This window comes from Betta splendens, chromosome 21 (assembly GCF_900634795.4).
Source record: "Betta splendens chromosome 21, fBetSpl5.4, whole genome shotgun sequence".
NCBI lineage: Eukaryota > Metazoa > Chordata > Actinopteri > Anabantiformes > Osphronemidae > Betta > Betta splendens.
In genome coordinates this window covers 17,878,930-17,896,438 of record NC_040899.1, presented here as the reverse complement: position 1 = coordinate 17,896,438, position 17,509 = coordinate 17,878,930, and positions in this window count along the sequence as shown.

Below are 17,509 nucleotides of genomic sequence, written 5' to 3'. Positions count from 1 at the left end.
GCTGTAAAATTAACGAAATGAACGAATAACTCGAAATGATTCGTTCACTTTACTGTTCGAGAGTGAAAGATCCGAGCAAGTTTAACGAATCAAATTTACGGCAACCTGTACAATCTGTAAAAAAGCTGTTAAATACAGTGGCAACACCACTAATTTATATTATATATTTATATTTACTTCTGGGCTTTATTAAATTAATAATACAATTTCAAACAAAACACCAGAAAGTCATGAAAATGTATTTATATTTGATAAGGCGAAGTGAGGATCACTTGGAACAATAGGATTGCTTCTCAAGATTTCTGTTAAATTTGTTTTTAATCGGTGTTCAAGATTAAAAGCTTTTTTTTTTTTTTTACATGGGAAGTTCGATTGTTTTAACTAACTCAAATCCTTTCAGGAAAATTTCACGGATTTTCAATGGGGGGTTGACCAAAGCGACTTTATCCAATTGAGACAGACACCCTCCTATTCTGAGACAGTGGCTCCCGTTTTGTCATGGGTGACACCTCCCTGCAAAGTCAGAACCACTACCCCCACGATGATACCTCACCAAAAGTAGACTTCCGCCAATATCCCCCCTCACTTACCTTAAGCAAACAAACATGGCAGCGCCCAAGTCCCCTTATAAAAAGTACTCAGTTTTGGGATGTTTTAACCCACACCAAAACCTATTAAATCTACCAACGGATCAACACGCAGACTTTGTGGGTTACTTTTATTTTAAACAGACCTAGGACAGCAACACTGCCTCAGCATTTGTATGACTGTGGACTTCATTTCACCTCGGGCTGCTTTGAGAACGAGGGTGCTACAATAGTGGGTTTGCTGGGGGGAACAACTAATAGCTATCTGCCTTTAAGCGCTGTAAAAACGTGCTGCCGTGGGGGACGAGGGAACAACTAATTGCTATCGGACTTTTAGCGGCTACAGGTGGATCTACAGTAGCTTGCCGTAGTAAGTACATGCTTAATACTTGTGATGTTGATATGTTAGTTGGTCTGTTTAAAATGTAATAACCCACATGTGAGACAAGCTAATAGTTAGCTTTGCTAATGGCTACAGCCAGTCAATCGAGCCCTTGTCCCCTTGAAATGTGCTATTGTGGGTTGCTGCAATCACACACCTGTGTGGAGAACAGCTAATAGGTATGGGCCTTCAAGCGGCTACAGGCAGGGAGTAGTGGATCGAGCTTTTAAACTGGTGAAATGTCCTGCTGTGGGTGGCTGCGATCACACGTGTGCGGGGAGTGCTATTGGCTACAACCAGACAGCGGTCACCTACACTGCCTGATCGGCCTGGATCTCTCTAGCTGGAATCGTGTGGCACGTAGCTTCGCTCCTGTATTTTCTAGAGCTGGCAGCGCGCTACACTGACAACTAATCGTGCTAGTGCCGTGTTGCAGTTCTGCTAATGACTACAGCCAAACAGAGAGCAAAGTGGCATGGTTGCACACGTGTGTGATATAAGGCAGCTTCACTGCCGCTCCTATTTCTGTGTTGCGTTAGCCGTTAGCATGCCGTAACGTGCCGCTAGCCCTTAGCCCTTTGCACACTAGAGCTGCAGCTGGGAGATGACTACAATAGGAAATTGCAAATGAATGCGGTTATGTCTGATATTACCCCGTCCTATGTCACAGCCTAAATCGACTTGTGATTTTGGGTTATGTCATTGTTCTATCAAATTCTAACATGATTAGTTGGAATGATTACTGTGTTGTGTTGCAAGCTTAGTTGCTAATTAGTCACATCTCTACAAAAACTGCTGCTTATCTGGTCAGTTACCTATAGCTTGTGTACCATAGCCATTATATTTGTAGGACCAATACATCCATCCATCCATCCATTTTCATCCGCTTATCCGGGGCCGGGTCGCGGGGGCAGCAGTCTAAGCAGAGAGTTCCAGACTTCCCTCTCCCCGGACACTTCCTCCAGCTCTTCCGGTGGGACCCCAAGACGTTCCCAGGCCAGCCGAGAGACGTAGTCTCTCCAGCGAGTCCTAGGTCTTCCTCGGGGCCTCCTACCAGTGGAACATGCCCGGAACACCTCCCCAGGGAGGCGTCCAGGAGGCATCCGAACTAGATGCCCGAGCCACCTCAGCTGGCTCCTCTCGATGTGGAGGAGCAGCGACTCTACTCCTATATATACTCTTCTTGTTAAAGCAAAGCTGTCCATCACAATATGGCATTCAGCGTAATATATGCTGCTTGCTAAACTGCTGGACAGAACAAAAAAAAAAAAAAAACAACTGGCTCCTCTCAATGTGGAGGAGCAGCGACTCTACTCCGAGCTCCTCCCGGGTGACAGAGCTCCTCACCTTATCTCTAAGGGAGCGCCCAGCCACCCTGCGGAGGAAGCTCATTTCAGCCGCTTGTATCCGTGACCTTGCCCTTTCGGTCATGACCCAAAGCTCATGACCATAGGTGAGGGTAGGAACGTAGATTGACCGGTAAATTGAGAGCTTTGCCTTTCGGCTCAGCTCCCTCTTCACCACGACAGACCGATACACCGACCGCATTACTGCAGCCGCCGCACCGATCCGTCTGTCAAACTCACGCTCCCTCCTTCCCTCACTCGTGAACAAGACCCCAAGATACTTAAACTCCTCCACTTGAGGCAGGAACTCTTCTCCAACCTGGAGAGAGCAAACCACCTTTTTCCGGTCGAGAACCATGGCCTCAGATTTGGAGGAACTGATTCTCATCCCAGCCGCTTCACACTCAGCTGCAAACCGCACCAGCGCACGCTGGAGGTCCTGGCCTGATGAAGCCAACAGGACAACATCATCTGCAAAAAGCAGAGATGCAATCCTGTGGTCCCCAAACCAGACCCCCTCCGGCCCCTGGCTGCGCCTAGAAATTCTGTCCATAAAAATAATGAACAGAACCGGTGACAAAGGGCAGCCCTGCCGAAGTCCAACATGCACCGGGAACAGGTCTGACTTATTGCTGGCAATGCGAACCAAGCTCCTGCTCCGGTTGTACAGAGACCGAACAGCCCTTAGCAAAGGGCCCTGGACTCCATACTCCCGGAGCACCCCCCACAGGATGTCACGAGGGACGCGGTCGAATGCCTTCTCCAGATCCACAAAGCACATGTAGACTGGTTGGGCAAACTCCCACAAACCCTCAAGCACCCTGCTGAGAGTATAAAGCTGGTCCAGCGTTCCACGACCAGGCCGAAAACCACATTGTTCCTCCTGTATCCGAGGTTCGACTATCGGCCGAATTCTCCTCTCCAGTACCCTGGCATAGACTTTCCCAGGGAGGCTGAGAAGTGTGATCCCCCTATAGTTGGAACACACTCTCCTGTCCCCCTTTTTGTAAAGAGGGACAACCACCCCGGTTGTCCAGTCCAGAGGAACTGTCCCCCTCCTCCACGCGATGTTGCAGAGGTGTGTCACCCAAGACAGCCCCACAACATCCAGAGACTTGAGGTACTCAGGACGGATCTCATCCACCCCCGCTGCTCTGCCACCGAGGAGCTTACTAACTACCTCGGTGACCTCAGCCTGGGTGATGGGTGAGTCCGCCTCTGAGTCCCCTGCCTCTGCTTCCTCAGCAGAAGGCATGTCGAAGGGGTTGAGGAGATCCTCAAAGTACTCCTTCCACCGTCCGATAACATCCCAAGTTGAGGTCAACAGCTCCCCACCTCCACTGAAAACAGAGTTGGTAAAGAACTGCTTCCCCCTCCTGAGGCGCCGGACGGTTTGCCAGGATCTCTTTGAGGCCGAGCGATAGTCCATCTCCATGGCCTCCCCGAACTCCTCCCAAGCCCGAGTTTTTGCCTCCGCAACGGCACGGGCTGCAGCACGCTTGGCCTGCCGGTACCCATCAGCTGCCTCAGGAGTCCCACAGGTCAACCATACCTGGTAGGACTCCTTCTTCAGCTTGATGGCGTCCCTTACCTCCGGCGTCCACCACCGGGTTCGGGGATTACCACCACGACAGGCACCGGAGACCCTGCGTCCACAGCTCCGAACGGCCGCGTTGACAATGGAGACGGAGCAATACAATTTACAGTAAATGTAACATTGTATTTTTCTATACTGTAGGAGGGCTCATCCCAGTTACCCACAATCAAGGAGGTTATCAAACAGTGAAATCACTGCAGACTGTTTGTACACAGACATCTGCTGCTCAGCTCAGGAGTGAAGGTATGTACATTTACCAACAGTTAGATCATTTCCTAGGCAATAGAGGATTTTAATTTTAATTGTTATAAACTGTTTCGATTTTATATTTGAATTGTTACAACTATGTTCATCTGATGTTTTAGCACAGGCAGGCCTGTCCCATGTTTGGTTTAATTTTTTGTCTGGTATTATTGTAAAATTATTGTAGGTGCGAGAGAATGAGTAAGTGTGAAAGAAGGGTGAGGATGGCTCTGGCTGTGCTGCGTGTGGCGCCTGAGCAGTAGTACTGCGCTCCCTGGGTCTCGGCTGTCTCTTCCTGGCTGAGGGTTGTGGGGGGCGGTGGGATGGGTAGCAGAGCCAGTCGAGAACCTGGTGCTGCGGACGCTGGTGCTCTGCTTCCCAACTGCATTTCTCCACATATATCCACTTAGGTCTGCAAGGGGCGTCCTGCTGATGGAGGGAGATCAAGCGAATGGTGTGGGTGTGAGAATGTATCTGAGAGTGCATTGGTTCACTTATGATTGACTAGTTTGTTGTGAGAGAGTTTATGGTGTATGTGTGTCGATGTGATGATGTGTGTTGTACGTGTGGGAGGGTGTATGCGTCTGTGTATGCGACGGTGTGTCCCCTGGACAGTGCCCCCCCGTCAGCCAGTGGTCGTGCTCCTGGAGGTGTGACCCACCTTCAGTGTACTTTAGTTCCATACACGTCCAGGCTGGGTTGCAGGGTTCTGGAGTGCCTTTTCCGCTGCCCTCTGCTTCTCCCGGGTTGGGGCCACATGGGCGGCAGGCCGGAGACCTACCCTCCCCACAAATTAGATCACGGAATGGTGTGGGTGCGAGAATGTATCTGAGAGCGCATTGGTTCACGTATGATTGACTAGTTTGATTGACTTGTTTGAGAGAGTTTATGGTGTATGTGTTGATGTGATGATGTGTGTTGTATGTGTGGGTGGGTGTATGCGTCTGTGTTTGTGTGAGTTTGTATGCGTGTGGTGCGGTTGGAGTGTGGGGGGTCCGGTTTTCTGCCCGGGGTACGTTGATCGTCTGCCTGGGTGGTCTCTTTTCTGCTGACCCCCACCAATTGCTGGTCTTGTGCTGCAGGCCCGGTGTGGTGCTAAGGGGATGAGGTTGGGCCGATGGGGTAGGCCCCGCTCCATTCGTGTAGGGGTGGTGGACTGGAGGTGGGCCCCACTCTGGGTGCGGGGGCATCTCCTAGCGGGCTCCCTACGAACCGTGGGTCCTCGGGCTCCATTCTTTCAGGCCGACCCTCCCACGGGGGGGGTTCTCATGGGGTGGACAGCGTTGACCCCCAGTGGCCCACTCTGGCCTCGGGTGCTGTCTCTGTGGCTGCTGCAGCTCTGCCTGGGGGGCTCTGTGTGGGCGGCTTGGGTCGCAACACCTGCCCTCCTGGAACTGAAGGTGTGTGGGCTCTCTGGCTGCTGGGATTCCTTCCTCTGCTTGCTGGATGGGCGTAGTGGCGGAGCCCCTCACATCACCCTGGCTTCCACAAGTGGCATTGTTCATGCACCAACGTCTGCCTCACCCTTTGGGTGAATAATGTTAAGCTACAGCCTTACTAACCTTGTAGTGGGACACTTTCCAAATCCAACTGTAAGTATTATTGACACTCATCACTACTAATATGAATAATGTGTGAATATGGAATTTGTGGTGTTGTATGTCATGACTTTTATTAAGTAGTATGGGATATGTATAATAATGCACATATGTATGTATATTGTATGTATATGTTTGTATTAGTATGTGCACATACCTTAGCACTATTATTGGTATTAGTATTAATCTCCAAGGTAAACCACAGTACAAAAATTGTTTAGTTATGAATGTGTTAGCCTAAGGTACATCCCTGCTTCTTATTAATTTTTTTACTTATTTTTTTGCTCCGATTGTTTACTTAACAGATTTGCTTGGTTTCAGCAGCTGGTTGCACCCCTTACCCCCCCCCCCATATATTCTATATATACTCTTCTTGTTAAAGCAAAGCTGTCCATCACAATATGGCATTCAGCGTAATATATGCTGCTTGCTAAACTGCTGGACAGAACAAAAAAAAAAAAAACAACTGGCTCCTCTCAATGTGGAGGAGCAGCGACTCTACTCCGAGCTCCTCCCGGGTGACAGAGCTCCTCACCTTATTTCTAAGGGAGCGCCCAGCTGGGCGCTCCCTTAGAGACATGCAAACTTAACTCCCTCCTTTGAAGAGCCTCTACGTCCTCTCCAGTCTCCAGAGATAAGGGACCCTGAATCTTTCTCCACAACAGGAGACTGGCTTCTATCACCACAGGCACCAATTGACACCAACATCTCAAATGTCCATATCAAAGAACCATGAGTCCACGTTGTTGATCTACCTGTAAATCTCTCAGGATTCAACCTCTGCCCATCATGCCAAAAGGACAGGCTGTCACATTTATCACCAAGAAGCCGTCTCTCCCAGAACTGGGACCCCCAGCCATAAAATGTGGAATGTGCTCATCAAAGAGAACGAGAGACTTCATTTGGACACAAGTTCTGGTTCAGATGCACCAGAGCTTTCAACCTCCATGAAACAGATGTCATTGTATTCTGTTGACAAAATGTTTTCATTTGATATTAGATTGGTTTCTGTGTGATGTTCAATGCCTGATTTAAACCAGTGACACCCTAGGCAAATCGGATTATCCCCTATCTTCAAACTTTTCTTTTTGCGTCGCATTACTTTTCTTTAATTTTCCTTTGTTCTTAAATTTTGTAAACCTAAGTTAAACTTAGAAACATGAACGAACAACGATTTTTGTAACGTTAGAAAGTCATCAAGAAACTCTGCGAAACTGAAACTATTACAACCAGTCCTTAATTGACTCGCTATTTTTGATCCAACTAGTTAAATTAGATTCCAGCCCGTTTCCTTTTTGGGCTAGTTTAAGTAGCGCTGAAGCTTTGAAACACCTTGGAAAGTCCAGCCTGGCTGACTGTTACATCGACTCGCTGATCCACACCACCAGGATCTACAGCTCGGACATCGGGATGTCATTCGGACTCGAGAAATGTGGGAGGATGGTGACAAAGAGAGGCAAGGTAATCCACACAGAAGGGGTCTCACTCCCAGAAGGAACAATAGCAGACATTGAGGACAAATACAAGTACCTTGGAATACCACAGGCAAACGGCAACCTTGAACAGGCAACAAGGAATGCGGCAACAGCCAAATACCTCCAACGAGTAAGGCAAGTCCTAAGAAGCCAGCTCAATGGCAAGAACAAATCCCGGGCAATAAACAGCTACGCCCTGCCAGTGATCAGATACCCTGCGGGAATAATAAGGTGGCCAAAGGAAGAGATACAGAGCACAGATGTTAAGACACGAAAGCTCCTCACCATGCATGGAGGGTTCCACCCCAAATCCAGCACCCTGAGACTGTACGCTAGCTGCAAGGAAGGAGGCCGAGGACTAGTGAGCGTGAGAGCCACTATCCAGGATGAAACATCCAAGATCCATAAGTACATCAAGGATAGAGCCCCGACAGATGACGTGCTGAGTGAATGTCTCAGGCAGTGGAGAACAGAGGATGAGATGCTGGAGGAGGGACCATCATGGGAGGACAAGCCCTTGCACGGGATGTACCACCGGAACATAACTGAAGTGGCTGATCTCAACAAATCCTACCAATGGCTTGAAAGGGCTGGGCTGAAGGACAGCACAGAGGCACTCATCCTGGCTGCACAGGAGCAGGCCCTGAGCACCAGAGCCATAGAGGCCCAGATCTAAAACACCAGACAAGACCCAAGGTGTAGACTGTGCAAAGAGGCCCCAGAGACGGTCCAGCACATAACTGCAGGGTGTAAGATGCTGGCAGGCAAAGCATACATGGAACGCCATAACCAAGTGGCTGGCATAGTAAACAGGAACATCTGCGCGGAGTATGGACTGGAAACCCCAAGGTCAAAGTGGTAAACACCTCCCAAGGTGGTAGAGAACAAGCGAGCCAAGATCCTGTGGGACTTCCAGATCCAGACTGACAGAATGGTAATGGCGAACCAACCAGACATTGTGGTGGTGGATAAAGAGCAGAGGAAAGCCGTAGTGGTGGATGTGGCAATACCAAGCGATGGCAACATCAGGAAAAAGGAACATGAGAAACTAGAGAAATACCAAGGGCTCAGAGAAGAACTGGAGAAGGCTTGGAAGGTGAAGGCCACAGTGGTGCCTGTGGTGATCGGAGCACTAGGGGCTGTGACCCCCAAACTGGAGGAGTGGCTACGACAGATCCCTGGAAAAACATCCGAAATCTCAGTCCAGAAAAGTGCAGTCCTAGGAACAGCAAGGATACTGCGCAGAACCCTCAAGCTCCCTGGCCTCTGGTAGAGGACCCGAGCTTGGAAAGTGGATGAGACCACCCGCGGAGGGTGAGAATAGAGTGTGTGTGTGTGTATATATATATATATATATATATATATATACTGTTGTGACTTTGAATAATGTTTATCTTGGCAATGTTATCAACCTTACAATTCAATTAATGTTTTTGTTAATGATGAGGATCGGACATGATCTTACACATGAGCACACACATGAGCTGTGTGACAGCTGTCAGACACTCGCCCAATCTCCAGCTCCCGATCACTTCACCTTGACACTCCCCCAATCACCAGCTCCCGATCACTTTCCCTTTGTTCCAGGGAGACGATCGTTCAGGGTAAAAGGCCCATCTCCTGCCGACGGCCCCAGGTGGTCTAGGCGGCTCACAATACACATTGTATATCCTATAGGTGTGACTCTGTGGGGGGCAGGTAGGAGCCCCATAAAGGCTGCCTAGATGAGGCTGTTGGTCTAGTTAAAGGAGTCATATCATACTTTTCATTCTAAAAAATATTAGACTTTAATGTCTTAGTAAGGTCTCTGTAAATTTTCATCCCATAAAACCCTGTAGATCGTCCACACTGCCCCTGTCAATGTGTGGTTTTTACTCTCCATCAGCAAACGCTGTGTTTTCTGGGCGTGTCGCAAGCGAAGCTGCTCACCACACCTCTGTGCGGAAGCGCATACCTTTTTTGTTGTTTTTTTTTTTTTTTTTTTAAATTGGCTCCATGGATACGAGCCACCGCACGGTTAGGATACAATAGGTGGCAGTAGTGCGACATTGAGAACGCAATCCACCGCAATCCTCCACAGAAGAAGACAATCCACTACAGGACTGCACGACATTAGCCAGCCAGCTAGTTCGTAGCGTAGTGGAACCATACGTCTACGATCCCGAATCTGACCCTGAAGCTGAAGAGGAGGCTGTTGAAGTCGCCACATTTCGGCTGATGCAAGATGTGTCTCATTGGTAATGTCGCATTTACTTCAATTTAATTGATTTATGTAATTTGCAAAGTGACTAGCGGTTGCTAATGCTTATGCTAAATGGCGTGTGCAGCTTGAATATTCACAACACGACTTACCTGGAAAACTCTTGTTAATAGAAAACACTACTTTAGCTTACATTATACAAATAAATAAGTTTGAGAGCATAGCTGAAATAATATAAATACATTTTACATTTACACATTTCACTGTTTTTGTCTTACTTGTGCTGCTGCTCTGACATAATTTTATTTAAAAAATGTGCATTAATATTTAGAGCAATCACTGCATGACCTTCCTGGGAACAAAAAGCATTGGTTCAAATTATATATTGACCTAACGTATTTTTACTGCTTTTAATTATGTTTTTTGTCATTCATGATAAATTTGACAGTAATATGTCTCTGTATCTAAAGTTGTTACAGGTATCTAGTCTACAGAGGCTAGTGAGCTGGTGCTGAGGATTCCTGGGGTGAAGAATCTGAGTTGCCATCTCTTCATGCTTCTTCATGCTTGGGTTGTAGATGAAGGCAGTTTCCTGATGGATAAAACACTAAAACACTCATAGTATGATTGATGTAGACCACCTGTAGAATAACTCCTTTACCATTTGAGTAAAAATGTGTTTTTTGTGAGTGCAACACTCATTAAGAATTTTTTTAACTTTATTTATATATAATTTATATGTGTTTTATTTATGGCATATTAGAAAGAGAAAAACATGTAATTTCAATACTATGATTTCCTAAATAAAAGTGTTTTCCCTTCAGAAACAGAGTTCAGTGAAATACATAATAGTTAAAGCCAACTTTATTGTAAACCAAAAATACACCACTACTCCAAAGCTAGAACAAACTGTTACCTTCACACTCCAATGTGCAATGTATAGGTTACTGAGTTAATTAAGAAGTCTGGGGGTTTGAGGACGAAGGAGAAGCTTTTGCAGGGCCTTGCAGACGAAATGCATGAAAGTAGGGTAAACAGGGAGATGTGGTGATCCTTGTTCTCATCACTATTTGGAAGACTGAGCGGAAGCGCTCCTCTACCAGATGGAAGCTGTGGCTGTCCTCACCATCACCTCATCAAAACAAAAGGTAGTGCAATCAGAATTGTAGATTAGTGAAATGTTCATTATTATGTAGGTCAAAACCTTCTCTAATGTAAGAACACACAATACCAGACAAAAGATTAAACCAAACAAGAGGACAGGCCTGTCTGTGCTAAAACAACAGATAAACTGTTGTTACAATTCAAATATAAAATCTAAACAGTATATACCAATTAAAATCTTCTATTACCTATCTTACTGTTGGTACATACAAACTTACATACCTTCACTCCTGAGCTGGGCAGCAGATGTCTGTGTACCAACAGTCTGCAGTGATTTCTCTGTTTCACAGCCTCCTTGCATGTAGGTAACTGGGATGTGGCTCCCTACAGTATAGAAAAGACTGTTACATTTACTGTAAATTGTATTGGTCCTACAAATATAATGGCTATGGTACAAGCTATAGGAAACTGACCAGATAAGCAGCAGGTATTGTAGAGATGTGACTAATTAGCAACTAAGCTTGCAACACAACACAGTAATCATTCCAACTAATCATGTTAGAATTTGATAGAACAATGACATAACCCAAAATCACAAGTTGATTTAGGCTGTGACACAGGACGGGGTAATAACAAACATAACCGCGTTCATCTGCAGTTTCTTTTTGTAGCGATCGACCAGCTGTAGCTCTAAAGTGCAAAGGCCTAAAGGCATGCTAACGGCTAACGCAACACAAACAGGAGCGGCAGCACGTCAACAGGACAAAAGCTCGATCCACCGTTTCCTGCCTGTCGCCGATCGTAGGCCCATCGCTATTAGCTGTTCCCCACACAGGTGTGTGATTGCACCAACTCAGAGTAGCACATTTGAAAGGGACAAAGGCTCGGTTGACTCACTGTAGCCGTTAGCGACGCTAGCGATTAGCTTGTCTCACACGTGGGTTACTGCATTTTAAACAGACCCAACTAACATATTTAGATATCACAAGTATCAAGCACAAACTTACTACAGCGAGCTATATCCACCGCTTCCTGTCTGTCACCGCTGGAAGGGCGATAACGATCAGCTGTTCCCCGCAGGTGTATGAGATTACAGAAAAAGGACAGACGCTAGACCCACCGCTTCCTGCCCGTAGCCGCTCGATGCCGTTAGTCATTAGCTTTTCTCCACACAGGTGTGTGGCTGCAGGAGCCCACATGAGCACATTTGAAGGGGACAAAGGCTCGGTCGACTGGCTGTAGCCGTTAGCATAGCTAGCTAGTAACTTGCCCCACACATAGGTTACTACATTTTAAACGGACAAACTAACATTTTAAAACATTATAAATATCAAGCATGTACTTACCTCAGTGAGTGGATGACGGACTTTAGGAATAGGTCCTTTTTTTTCCAACAGGAGCATTGAAACAAATCCAGCATTGTACGCACCCTCGTTTGAAATGCACATACGTATAAATGCTGAGGCAGTGTTTCTGGCACCGGTCCGTTAAAAATAAAAGTGACCCACAAATCCTCACTTGTTGATCCCTTGTTAAAGTGAATAGACTTTGGTGTTGGTTAGAACACCCAAGAACCGAACTATTTCTATGGGAGGACTTGAACGCTGCAGTGCTGGTCTGTTCACGGTGAGTGAGAGTGGGGGAAATGGCGGAAGTCCAGTTTTGGTTCGGGATCATTGTGAGGGTGGTGGTTCAGGATTTACAGGGAGAACTTCCGACCAAGGTGACGACAACTGGGACCCGGTCTCAGAGTAGGTCGTGGTCTGTTTTCATTGGGTGAGAAAATGTACGTTTTCAAAATGTGAAAAAAGCAGGAAATGCATTTCTACCGTGCTCAGTGTGTGTATATGTGACCCATAGGGTCATACGGACGCTCCAAAATGTCTAAAAAGTGGATTTTGCATGATATGAGCCCTTTAAGGTCTAGACTTCCCCAAAGTTGTTGCAGCCTGAGCTGCAACAACTTTGGGGAAGTCCACAAAAAAGAAATGCAAAACTTTGGAAGGTGAGGTCTAACTGGATTCTTTATCATCTTCTTTTTGCTATCAACTGTATATGTGTTCAGCCCTTCATTAATCATTACATGTTGAACTATTATTTACAGAACAGCACCTTTGATAAATCACAAAGAGAAAGTGGATCCAGGAGTATACAGAAGGTTTGTATTTTTTTACTGCACTCAATATTAACTTGTATTTTTCATTCCATTACAGCAATGATTGACATGCTTCTGTTTTTACTTAGAAACATCAAGGGTATCTTCTGAGGACGATTCCCTTGACTGGCACTCCCCATGGAGATCATCATCCTCCTCACCTGCCACAAGCACTGCCAACATTGCTTTTCCAGAGGCTGCCACCACCGCTGCCACCACCACCACCGCCGCCGCTGCTTCACTAAAAGAAGATGCTGCAATCACTGATTCACCAAAGGGTGCTGGGGCCGCAGCCACAGCCACCGCCGCCGCCGCCACTGCCGCCACCGCCGCCACCGCTGTGTCAACTGCTGCTGCTTATGGGAATAAGCGGATTGAAATTGGATGGATGATAATAATAGCTTCGATCTTTGAGATGTGCATAAACGCAGCTCCCTCCGGCCACATGGCTAATTTGCATGCATGCGTCACAGGCCACGCCCCAACTTCCCCTGTAACGTTCAGGTTTGTCTTCACGACCTCGGGCAAAAACCTAGGACAAAAGGAGCAGGAAAACGAAAGGGCCAGCTGGCTGCATCCCGCGGAGACACGCCGGGCCGTACCGCGTGTGGTGGGCATGTCCGCGGGTGCAATAAACTCCCTGAATTGTTTCCATGCATTGCGCATAGTGGACAAAGTATTTCTTGAGCAAAACTTTGGCCACAGTCACAGCTTTCTGGTCTTTGGTAGGAAATGCTTGCGCATAACGGGTGTAGTGATCTATAATGACCAGAACATTCTCTGTGTTAGCAGAGTCCGCCTCAATGGATAAGAAATCCATGCATACTAAATCCATTGGACCATCACTTTGCATGTGAAACAGTGGAGCTACTCTTTTTGAAAGTATTTTCCCGCTTATGCACCTCGCACAGTTCTTGCAGTGCTCTTCAATGTCTGATTTCATTTTAGGCCAATAAAACCTCTCTTTGATAAGTCCATAAGTCTTGTCGATGACCAGAGTCATCATGACGTGCTCTCATCACTGTTGTTCTGAACCTTTCAGGCAAAACTAGCTGTGAACGGCGATTTCTGCCAGGTGGAATGGTGAGTCGATACATGACATCCTGTTGTAGTTTCAGTCTATCCCACTCTCTTAACAGTATTAAGATAACAGGATTCTTTGACTTGATGTTATATGTATCTCCTTGCTTTAGAGCTTTCCATACCTCATTGAGTGTAGGATCCTCTTGTTGGGCTTTTGCAATCTCCGTTGGACTGAAAATGTGCATTCCACTGTGGTTGAGTGTGGATAGATTACAATAGGCTCAGGGTATGGCATGCATGGATAAGCCCAAATGATCAATGGCTCTTTCAGGACAGCTATACTTCTTGGTCACTTCCGACAGTTGACACATAGCTCTGACACTATCTGCACAAATGTCTGTCCACTGACTCTCAGGAATGTGATCAGGGTGTGGGCACCTGGATAAAGCATCCACGTCAATATTTTGAACTCCTGACCTGTACTTGAGGCTAAAGTCTTATGTCGACAAAGTTGCGAGCCAACGGTGACACATAGGTCAAAGGATTGTTGTCAGTTCTGACCTCAAACTTTGCACCATACAGATAGTCATGTAGTTTGTCAACTACAGCCCACTTTATAACGCAAGGTATTCAAGCTTATGTGCTGGGTAGTGGCACTCAGATGGAGTTAGGCTACGACTGATGAAAGCAACTGGCCTAAGGCCTTCACCTTGGTCTTGATATAAAACTCCACCAAGCCCTTCTCGGCTTGCGTCAACATGTAGCACATAGGGTAACTGAGGATCTGCAAAAGCTAGCAAAGCAGCATTTGTTAGTCTTTGTTTTAGTTCCTCAAAAGCATCTTCACACTCGTCATTCCACCGACAACCAAACGGCTCTGACGGGTTGAGATAGTTTTGTTGGTGCTTTTTCTTAGATCTTTTCGCATGAGGTGGGTAACAGGACAAAAGCTGGTTCAGAGGGAAAGCAACTTTAGAATAGTCTTTGACAAAGCGTCTGTAATAGCCACAGAAGCCGAGGAAAGATCTCAAAGCAGTTACCGTGGTTGGTCTGGGCCAGGTAGTTACTGTCTCAGTTTTCCTTGGATCTGTGGACACCTTCTGGCGACACAATGTGACCAACATAGGACACAGACGGTTGACAAAACTGGCATTTGTCTAACGACAACTTGAGGCCCTCCTCTTTAAGGCGGTCGAGCACTTTCAAAAGCCTTTGCTCATGCTCTTCGAGTGTAGCTCCAAACACAATAAGGTCATCGAGATAGACCAAGATTTCCAGCAGATTCATGTCACTAATGGTCCTTTCCATGAGTCGCCGAAAGGTAGCCTTAGACCCAGACACCCCTTGGTGCATACTGTCAAATTGATAAAAACCAAGAGGACGGATGAAAGCGGTCTTCTCTTTATCAGACTCCCCCATGGGCAGTTTTACCATTTAGGTACAGTGTATTGATCAGGAATGGTGCGTTTGTTTAGTGTTCGATAGTCTACACACATGCGGATCTTTCCATCTTTCTTTCGTACAACTACTATAGGGGATGCATATGGACTGCGTGACTCAGTGATTATGCCAGCTCCCTTTAGGTCTGAAAGGTGCTGTCTGAGCGCTTTGAGGTCTGCAGGTGGCAAGCGACGAGATCTTTCTCGAAATGGCTTGTCTTCAGTAGTTTTCACAGTATGGTGCATGCTTTTACTGCAGCCCACATCAAACTCATGGGTGGAGAAAACATCAGTGCGTTCAATCATTTTATTGACTAGCCTCTCCTTCCATTCCTGGAAAACAGGTGAGGTTCCAAAGTTAAATGAAGATGCGGTCAGTTTCTTTGGATGCTTGACGCTTGTCACTTTACTGACTGCAGGTGTTTGCAGCACATCAACAGGAAAAAGATGAGCAATTGGCATGCCTCTGGTCAGTGTGAGCTCTTTTGATGAATTGTTACTGACTAAGACAGTGATTCTTCTGGAATTCACAACAGCGACCAACTGCAGTTCGCCTCTCACTAAGATTTGATCTGGGAACCTGGGTTCTTCTGTAAAATCCTCAGGTGAGTCCACCAAAATGGCTTGGGTACTTAGTATCCCGTGAAACTTTGGCACAACTTTGACCCTTGCTACACCTCCTGGGCGTATTGTTATACGTATTAGCAAACCACACAGATCCTCTTTGGTGGCTGTTAATTTCAGGTCGGGACTTTGAGATTTCCTCCAAAGCCTTTTTGACAGCAGGGTGAATGTGTTGTACTGTTAAGGTCCCTCCTTCCTTATCGTTATAACTTTTGAGAAGTCTTCTCACAGTAGGTGTGTTTGTGCCAACGAGCATAGCTGCATTATCTTTCACAACTGGGTCAGGACAGACGAGTACAAGTGCATCAATGGTTTCTGTCACGCCTACATCAACTTCCCTAAACTCCAGCTTCAGTGACAAAAAGCCATCATACGGATAATCAGCAGGACTGAGACCCCATATCTGGAGAGAACTGATCGGTGTCAATGGCAGGTGTGTCAGGTATCTGTCGTAGAAGGATCTGTAGAGCAGAGTGACTTGAGAACCAGTGTCGAGTATGGCTTTAGTGTAAATGCCTTCAATCTGGACTGGTACAGCAGAGCTAGGGCCAACTAAGCCTTTTTGGGACAGTGTCTTCCACTACTTTCTCTGTTTTGATGCTCTTGGAATGGTCTTTAACCCTGGGACGCCAGGCCGTTCCTTTACTGGGCCCCGTGCTAGTTTCCCGACTTCTTTGTGAGTTTGATAAGCCGCTTGTTAACTCTTTGGAGATTTTCTTCACCTTGACATTCTCTCATGTAGTGTCCGTCTTCTCCACATCGATAACAAAATAGTCCCGGTTGGTCTCTGCTCTCTGGTCTTAGCTGAGCCGTATGTCTTCTGTACTTGTCCTTGGTTGCATGTTCAGAGTTGGAATTTTTTTTTTCCGCTTGAGCTGATGTCGCTGCTGCAACAGTTGCAACCTTGAGATTATTCATTTCAGCTCTAATTGCACTAAGCTCACTTTTGAGTCGTTCAACTTCAGGATCCGGCTTGCTTTCTTGCACCGGTTGGGTTACTGAGGCGACTTGTTTTGACATGACTGCCCTTTTCACATCAGTTCTATCTCGTAACATGTCCTCTTCCTCTCTGACTTCTTTTAGCAGATCACTGAAGGAAGGAGGAGGTCTTAGTTTCTGAGTCATGCGTAACCGCATTGCAATCATGTCATGTGATAACAAACCACGGACAACTTGTTCCATGCGGAGTCGGTTCATGTCAGCTAACTGCAATCCTCCTTTCCTAAAGATAGAGTGCAAAATTCTGTCAAGTCTTAGCAGGTATGTGGACAGCTTTTCCCCCTCACCTTGAAATGTGTGTCTGAACTTGACTAGGAGATCGGATGAAGTTTCAGTTGCCCCAAAAGCTGTTTCAAGTGCTTGCATATAGTCATTTGCAGTAGCTTTGTACTTTCAGAAATCTAATTATTTCAGCAGCCGGACCCTTTAGACTTTCCACTATTGTTTGTTTCTTTATATTGTCACTGCATTGCCACTCTTCTAACATGTGGGTAGTTTGCTCTGCCCAAGAGTCAGGTAAAGTCTGTTCAGTCACATTAGCTAAATTCCAAACTAACACAAAGTCAATCTTAGAAGTCAAGTCTGGGCGCCTATCTATTATTCTAGTCTTTCCTAGAACTTTAACTGAGCTAAGAACTTCGAGTAGGACATTTTCTGTAACATAAACACCACTTATGACTATTGCATTAGCGGGATCCAACTGATGTCTTTTACACCAAGCTTCAATCTCTACTGCT